The sequence below is a fragment of the Mobula birostris genome, chromosome 19, assembly GCF_030028105.1.
Source record: "Mobula birostris isolate sMobBir1 chromosome 19, sMobBir1.hap1, whole genome shotgun sequence".
In the NCBI taxonomy this organism is placed as follows: Eukaryota; Metazoa; Chordata; class Chondrichthyes; order Myliobatiformes; family Myliobatidae; genus Mobula; species Mobula birostris.
The window spans coordinates 41858298-41867684 of NC_092388.1; positions in this window are offsets into that span (position 1 = coordinate 41858298).

Here is a 9387-nt window from a genome sequence, read left to right on the forward strand (position 1 = left end):
TGTGTACAGTTCTGGTCACCTAACTATAGGAAGGCTATCAGTAAGATTGAAAGAGTACAGAGAAAATTTACTAGGATGTTGCCGGGTCTTCAGGAGTTGAGTTACAGGGAAAGATTGAACAGGTTAGGACTTTATTCCTTGGAGCGTAGAAGAATGAGGGGAGATTTGATAGAGGTTTTACAAAATTGAAGGGTATAGACAGAGTAAACGTGAATAAGCTCTTTCCACTTAGATTAGGAGAGATAAATACCAGAGGATATGGCTTTAGGTTGAAAGAGGAAAGGTTTAGAGGGAACATTAGGGGGAACTTCTTCAGTCAGAGAGTGGTGGGAGTGTGGAACGAGCTGCTATCTGACATGGTAAATGCGGGTTCACTCTTAAGTTTGAAGAATAAATTGGATAGGTACATGGATGGGAGAGGTCTGGAGGGTTATGGACTGGATGCAGGTCAATGGGACGAGCGGAATAAAGTTTCGGCACAGACTAGAAGGGCTGAATGGCCTGTTTTCTGTGCTGTAGTGTTCTATGGTTCTATGGTTCTAAAGCCAAAGATAAAATATTCAAATATAAAACATAAAAGAAAATGAGGCTAATGTTAACTACAGATAAGTTCATTTTTATTCATTTTAAACTCTCTCAGGATTGAGGAGGATTTGCTTTCATTTCATTTCATTTCAGGGGAGTGGAAGGTGTGAATTCTTCTAACAGGAGATGGTCCTGGTAGGTCAGTGTCAAGAGCCGTGCGGGCCTCTACGACGTGCCACAGAGGGTTCCTCGAGCACCTATATTTACTAATTGTTGTCTTAACAAGAGTCATTAAACCCTTGGGCTTTCTGGTTAAGCTTGTCAAGTTAATTGTGACAGGCACGAGTTTTCGGCTTTCTATGATTATTTAATTCGGATGCTCAATTACCATGGTTCGCGGAGTCCTTGCGTGTTGAGAATGATTTGTCTCGTGGTATCGCTCGGTTGTGCTTCCGCTGCTCTGTTGGTATTCTTTTGTATAATCTCTTGTTTCTATCTCTACATGGCAGTCTGCTGCTCCTCCGCACTTGGGTTCAGTCATTGCCAGTGCGTATAGTGACAGAGTCTGCCCTCCTCCATGTCTGGGTTCAAAATCAGAGAAGTTCACCACAGGAAAAGGCCCTACTAATTTACGCTAATCCTACATTAACCTTATATTTTATTCTCACCCACTTCCATGAACTCCCTCAGCTTCTACTACTCACCCACACACCAGAGGCAATTTACTGTTGTCAATAACCCTGTCACGACCACAGATTCGGCAGCGCAGCAGATACGGCAGTTGCGTTGTGAATATGCAAGTGTCCGCTAATTATTACTTCATTGTGACGGTATTTAACTCCATTCTTTCCGTTTTAGTGCTTGTCGAGATTTGAGCAAAGCACAGCAACGTTTCGCTGCCTGCTTATATTTGGCCTTGCCTGCAAAAATTGGACTGTCGAGTCAATTGACTGAAGATTAACGGCACACACAAACTGTTGGAGAAACTCAGCAAGCCAAGCAGCATCTATGGAAAAAAGCACAGTCGACGTTTTTTCCATAGATGCTGCCTGGCCTGCTGAGTTCCTCCAGCAATTTATGTGTGTTGCTCGCATTTCCAGCATCTGTAGATTTTCTCTTGTTTCTGAAGACTGGCTGTATTCACTTTATATTGAGTTATTCCTTTTCAGCTGGATTTTTAGAGTTTCAGTTAATGGCCCTGTTTTGGCCTAGCGTTTGTTTTCTTTTTGCTCCAGCTCTGTTCACATTAAGGTCTAAACTATTGACCCGCTTCAGTGCGTCGCACTCTGCACTTGGGCCATATCCGAACGCACTGACAAACCCTACCATTCCCGAGTTTGGGATGCAAGTCACAGCCACAGGGAAAATGTGCAGAACAGAGATGTTGCTTTGTTGTACTAAAGGACAATATTTAATCCTGACCTTGGGTGCTGTCTGCGTGGAGTTTGTACGTTCTCCTTGTGACAGTGTTTTTCATTGAAGTGGTGCAATTCTTTTCTACATCCCAATAAGTATGCCAGTCTGTGAGTTAATTGGCTGCTGTAGATTATCCCTAGTGTGAAAAGCTGCAACAGAATCTGATAATTTGGGAAGAATAAAAATGAGGCGTTATGTAAACTTAGTGTAAATGAGTGGTTGAAGATTGGCATAGTCTAAGGAACTGTTTGCATCCTTCTATAACTCTAAATTTCATAGAGGATTTAGCCGGGTCTCTAGCATTGTAGATCAAGGGCTCCATGTTGTCTCAATACATTTGATGTGTATGGACCACCTCCTTTTGTTAATTGATAACTGTATACATACAAGTTTTCTGTGTGGTGAATGGGTCAGGACTTGCTGGAGACCATACTCTGCTGGCTTGATAACTATAAATGACGTATGAGGAGGACAGCATTAACTTGGGCAACAGTTAGACAGCTGACAATAGACAGGATCTGTGGTGTCTGACTATTCAGGAAGGCATCAGAAGAGGTGAGAAACGGAGAATCTCAAGTGGCTGAGAAGAGAGATCAAATTATATATTTTTTTTTAAAAAAGGGTCAGCAAATTTTGTACCTTCTCCAGCAGCTGGTGTGGCCCGATTTGGGTTCCTGATGATATTCAGCAAAGCAAGAACAATGGTCCTTTGGGCTAGAACATATATGTTGAAATATCATAATAACTGGGAAATTTATAACTGCTGCAAAGCAGTTTGAAGTAAATTGTACAACATCCAAATGGTTAGTCCCATGGGCTCGTGAGTATTCTGGGAATTGTGATGGAATCATTTAAAAAGAAATTGGTGCTACAAAGAGATAAATAAAACAGATGCATGGAATGAAAATACAATATACATTGAAGACAGCTGAAAAGAATTATTAGTCCTTCAGAAAGGCAATAAGCCAAGTTCTGTTAAACATGGGAAGTTGCTAAACTTGGAAAACGTTGTGTCACATTAATTAATTTCATAATCCAACAGAAAAAAATGGATATTAAGGAATGGTATTGGACCTACAATTTAATATTTGTAGAACATCTCATAGGAAAGTTTGGACAGATATTAATATATGCTCTAAGCATACATATGTACATGGACACAGATGAAACATACATTCTTTTTCCCAGGTTCTAATCCTCTCCCATTTCTCTTCCCTAGTCTCCTACCCTCCCTTAATCTTCCATCTCTTTTAACAAATTGTCTTTCCTACTCATATCTTCCCTTCAACCTCTTCCCTTTGTTCATCCTTCCTACTCTGATCCCTTAATGCACAGCACATACTTTATTCTGTTTTGTTTACTTGTGTTTTTTGTTTTCATCTTTTCAGCTCATCGTTCTTTCCCATTTCTCTAGTGTACTTGCCTAATCTTCCTTGAAGCTATCTAAGCATTTGTCTCAATGATTTTTCCGTAGTAACAAATTCCACATTCCAAGCTCTTTCTGAACGTAAAGGAAACTCTCAACTCCATGTAAGAAATTAAGGATTGCTGTGGATTAACAGTTCCAGATTTAGGAATGGAAATGTTCTCTGCATGTTTACTCTGATCATTCCATTCTTGCGTACTTTCATCTGCCTCCTTTGTAAAAGAGGCCGTCTTTTCTTCCGGTAAGATGCCAGTGCACATGATCGCAGCAGCCACTCCAGGTCCAAATAAAGGTGCAATTCTTTATCCTTTATGACTGTTTTACAATCACAGGACACCGTATCAAGAACTTCAAGTATAGCAGATCTACCTCACTAGCCAGTTGCTTGATAGTGGTGCAGCTGGGCTTGGTGTGGGCCGTGTAACCACCTGTTATAGGAAGGTGTCCGAGTCAGTGCGAGGAGGTGTTTTGCAGTCTTACAAACAGAGTGAGAGATTGCCTTGGATGTTTCTCTTGTGATTGCAAGACTTTCTGGGCATTGGTGACGTAGAATACTACAAGACAGCGGTGGAGCTGCACAGCCCTGGTGGTAGTGCAAACTAGGCTCTCATTCTGTGGGGCCTCCCTTTGCAGCCGCCTAGGCAAGGGATGCCGGTGATGGTGTGGGAGCAAGTAGAGGTGTGGCAGACATGCTGTAGTCAATGCTGGGTTGGGGCTTGCCCTTCCCACCAGTGCCCACTCCAATGTGCACTCAGTGGAAGACGAGCTGGACTGCGTTTGTCTGCAGCTGCACCAGTGCATGATGATTGGACTACTGCGGGCTTGATCTTGCCGACAACATCCGTGCACCATCAGTCTACGGGCCATGACATTCAGCGACTGGGGCTATGTTGTACTTTAGTTGTGTGACAGTATGTTTACAGCTATCTTGTAAGTGCTTTGTGTGCCTTGTCCTGTGTATGACCATTGGTACTGCTTTGTACTTTGGCTCCCTTAGGAACGCTGATTCGTTTGGCTGTATTCATGCATATTCGTGTATAGTTGAATGACAATTAAACTTAAACTTGCGCATGAAATACATCTTTAAATTGTACAGTTTCTGCTGATTTTTCCAGTATGATTCTTGTTGAACTTTGTATTTTCTCTGGAAATACTTTCCCTTTAAATTGCAGAGATTAAAATCATATATGTGCTTAAGTGTGACATTAACAGAATCATTATTCGTTTGATTTCTTTATTTCCAGAAATAAATCCATGAACATTGTTAGTATTTTAATTGTTTTGCTGACTTCCTTTATTATTTTTCATAATTTTTGCACGAGCATCCCTAGATTCCAATTGTCATTCTATCTCATTCAGTTTCTAATAGTTGAGTATATAATATAGTGTATCTGTGTTTCTAATAATGCACTACCCGACATTGACCTTCACGTCAGTAACTGGCGATTGAACGGCACCAACCTACATCAGCAAATGACATCATGTATCATGTTGTATTTGTTCTCAGCTTCAGTTATATCCTCTGATTAGGCAGTGTCTGTAATATTTTACTTTAAATTATAAGTGTAGTCAAGAAGCTATTTTGTGATTCTTTGTGGATGCGCCACCTGCTCAAATTGACCCGTGAGAAGCTGGGCTGTCCAGACTGAATTTGGAAAAGACTCAAAAAATGTCCTCTAAGCCCCTTTATAAAAATGCAGATTCTCCATTAGCTCCTGGTAATCTTTGGCTCATGACCACTCAAGTGGATCATTTGTGATGTCACTAAGAATCATGAGACTACCATAATGGCAGAAAGAATAGACCACCTCAAAGCTGCACATCCGCCTATCCTTTCAGGACCCCTTTGCTCCTTCTGTGGAAGTGCTTGTGGTTCTACATTAGTTTCATCAGCTACCTCAAAATTCATCAAATTTAAATGAAAGCCAGTCATTCTCAATCCAAATGAACATCCAAGGAAAAGGGAAAAAAAATAATAATAGTAATGGTCCTGAAACTGAAATAAAGGTCCAGAAAAATCACCATTCTAATCTTTCTTATTCTGCTTTGTGAATTGTGTGATCACCAAGTGCAACAGGAACCATAGCACATTTTCATAAGCAGTCAAGTGCATGAGCTTAATTCCCTTTATTAAAATAACAATTGTGGAAACAAACAATATTATTTTAAATTAATTCTGCTGCCCTAGCTACACTTCAGCCTGTGTTGCTACTGCTACAAGTTTTTTGTTGCACCTGTGCAACATGCTCTTGAACACGACAAAAAACTTGACTGTAACAAGAAAAAGTATCATCGACATTCATTCGGTTAGCATATTAGACTGAAAAAATGAATAATAAAACATAATAATGATATTTAACACGGCTCCACTAGTGCTTTGAATGCTAATAGAAAATTATTCCCACCATCACAGACACATTCACACAGCTGGTCAGCACCAGTGAAGAGGAACAGGCCAAGTTGCCTGGAACAGAATTTTTAAAAAACATTTTCTGAAGTTCCTGAAGTTTAAGCATAGTATGAAAATTAATCTAGTCATAGTCATACTTTCTTGATCCTGGGGGAAACTGGTTTTCATTACAGTTGCACCATAAATAATTAAGTAGTAATAAAACCGTAAATAGTTAAATAGTAATATGTAAATTATGCCAGGAAATAAGTCCAGGACCAGCCTATTGGCTCAGGGTGTCTGACTCTCCAAGGGAGGAGTTGTAAAGTTTGATGGCCACAGGCAGGAATGACTTCCTATGACGCTCAGTGCTGCATCTCAGAGGAATGAGTCTCTGACTGAATGTACTCCTGTGCCCAACCAGTACATCATGTAGTGGATGGGAGACATTGTCCAAGATGGCATGCAACTTAGACAGCATCCTCTTTTCAGACACCACCGTGAGAGAGTCCAGTTCCATCCCCACAACATCACTGGCCTTACGAATGAGTTTTTTGATTCTGTTGGTGTCTGCTACCCTCAGCCTGCTGCCCCAATGCACAACAGCAAACATGATAGCACTGGCCACCACAGACTCGTAGAACATCCTCAGCATCGTTCAGCAGTTGTTAAAGGACCTCAGTCTCCCCAGGAAATAGAGACGGCTCTGACCCTTCTTGTAGACAGCCTCAGTAATCTTTGACCAGTCCAGTTTATTGTCAATTCGTATCCCCAGGTATTTTTAATCCTCCACCATGTCCACACTGACCCCCTGGTTGGAAACAGGGGTCACCGGTACCTTAGCTCTCCTCAGGTCTACCACCAGCTCCTTAGTCTTTTTCACATTAAGCTGCAGATAATTCTGCTCACACCATGTGACAAAGTTTCCTACCGTAGCCCTGTACTCAGCCTCACCTCCCTTGCTGATGCATCCAACTATGGCAGAGTCATCAGAGAACTTCTGAAGATGACAAGACTGTGCAGTAATTGAAGTCTGAGGTGTAAATGGTGAAGAGAAAGGGAGACAAGACAGTCCCCTGTGGAGCCCCAGTGCTGTTGATCACTCTGTCGGACACACAGTGTTGCAAGCACACATACTGTGGTCTGCCAGTCAGGTAATCAAGAAACCATGACACCAGGAAAGCATCCACCTGCATCGCTGTCAGCTTCTCCCCCAGAAGAGCAGGGCGGATGGTGTTGAACGCACTGGAGAAGTCAAAAAACATGACCCTCACGTGTGTCCTGACGAAGAGTTCCGGCCCGAAATGTCGACCGATCTTTTCCACGGATGCTGCCCGACCTACTGAGTTCCTCCAGCGTGTTGTGAGTATTGCTTTGACCCCAGCATCTGCAGATTATTTTGTGCTTATGACCCTCACAGTGCTCACTGGTTTGTCCAGGTGGGCGTAGACACGGTTCAGCAGGTAGACGATAGCATCCTCAACTCCTAGTCGGGGCTGATAGGTGAACTGGAGGGGATCTAAGTGTGGCCTGACCATAGGCCGGAGCAGCTCCAGAACAAGTCTCTCCAGGGTCTTCATGATGTGGGAGGTCAAAGCCACCAGTCTGTAGTCATTGAGGCCGCTGGGGCGCGGCGTCTTTGGCACAGGGACGAGGCAGGACGACTTCCACAGCACGGGAACCCTCCAGGGCCTCAGGCTCAGGTTGAAGACATGGTGAAGTACTCCACATAGCTGAGGGGCACAGGCTTTGAGCACCCTGGTACTGACACCATCTGGTCCTGCAGCCTTGCTTGGGTTGAGACGTTTCAGCTGTCTTCTCACCTGTTCAGCTGTGAAGCCCACCGTGGTGGTTTCGTGTGGGGGAGGGGTATAGTCATGAGAGCAGGGTGGGGGACTGTGAGGAGGGGTAGGAGGGGAGTGTGGAATATGTGTTGGTTGGGGGCCAACAACAGATGGCTCATCTACAACACTCAAACAAATACTTCTGTACTCTACAAGGCATACGGCAGGGAATTACACAGAGTATAGCATGTCCAAACTGTCTTAATTTCATAAATACATCTCAGGAGGGGGGAGAAGATGGTGGCGCGACGACAGCGCGCATGGCCACTTCGGTGATGATGTCTGTTATTTGTCAAGTAGGGGACCGTGCATAATCCTGATTTGATGGAGACAGATGTGAGAGCACAGCGGAACATCTGGAAAACTTCTGAAATGCCTGTTTTGCTGCCTCTGCTACTGTGTGGTAACCGGAATCTCCGGAGCTGAAGGCCCTGAAATCCTCGGCTTTGCATGTTTCAGCAGCCGGTGAGAGGTCGAAGGCGCTTGGCAGAGGATGGTGCTCAGGAGGCTGTATCGGAGAGGCTGCTCGGAAGCTCGGAGTTTTCGGACAGATGGACTCGGGGTCGGCTGCTTCCAAGGTATTGGAGGTTTATGGCAGGGAGTTTCTTCCTTTTGCTGCCTGCTATTGGGGTCTCAGGAGTCGATCGACTCGGGACTTTGAGACTTCTTTTTTACTGTGTCTATGGTCTGTTCTTTATCAAATTATGGTATTACTTTGCACTGCTGTAACTATATGTTATAATTATGTGGTTCCGTCAGTGTTAATTTTTGGTCTGTCTTGTTTTCTGTGATATCACTCCAGAGAAACATTGTATCATTTCTTAATGCATGTATGCATTTCTAAATGACAATAAAAGAGGACTGAGTGTTCTCATAATCTAACATCGAAAAATCTATTCTTTGGCTCAGAGCAATCTCAGGCCAAAGTCGATTTGAACAGTGAAGACAAAGAGACTGGCAGTTGAGGCTGTTGATCGAGTGGGTGGGGACTTTGGCATGGAGGAGCCTAGTAGTTTGGAAAGGGTTAGTTTGTAGCCTATAGCTGCAAAAGGGGGAGGGTTGAGCTTGAAGGGGGAGGGTGGGAGACTGTGGAATACTCCAGAAGTAAGGGTAGCCAAAAAAGGGGTGCATCAAGTGAAAGGCCTGAAGTAATGGGGGACAACAAATTGAGGAAAATGGGTGAATTGGAAGAATTTATAGTTCTATATAAAATTAAAGGTCAGAAGGAAGGGGAAGGAGGATTGAGAGCCCTTAATCCTTTGAAAGTGGCAGCAGCATTAGAGAACCAAACAGGTAAAGGATTCCAGGCCAAGATTTTGTCTAATGGATTGCTGAAAATCTGTTGCAAAGATATTGACCAATATAACAGTGCTAAAATGGTGGGAAAATTGGTTGTGAAAGTGGAGTGTATTACTCCGAAAGAAAGGAAGGGAGTTAAGGGGGTAGTGTATGGTATTTGTTCTGGCATGACTGAAAAGGAAATTTTGGACAATATTAAAGGTGGTTGAGTGATTGAAGCCAAACGATTAAAATTGAGAGAAGGTGGTAATTGGGATTCTCCTGTTCTTCTGGTATTTGCAGGTGATGTTCTTCCAACTAGAGTCTATCTTGGGTGCATGTCTTATCAAGTTAGAGAATACATTAGGCCTCCCTTATGCTGTTATAATTGCCAGAGATTTGGACACGTTGCTGGTTCATGTCGAGGTAAAAGAAGATGTATGAAATGTGGAGAGGATCATGATATTAAAGCATGTAAGGCAGCGGTGCCTAAATGCAGTAACTGTGGA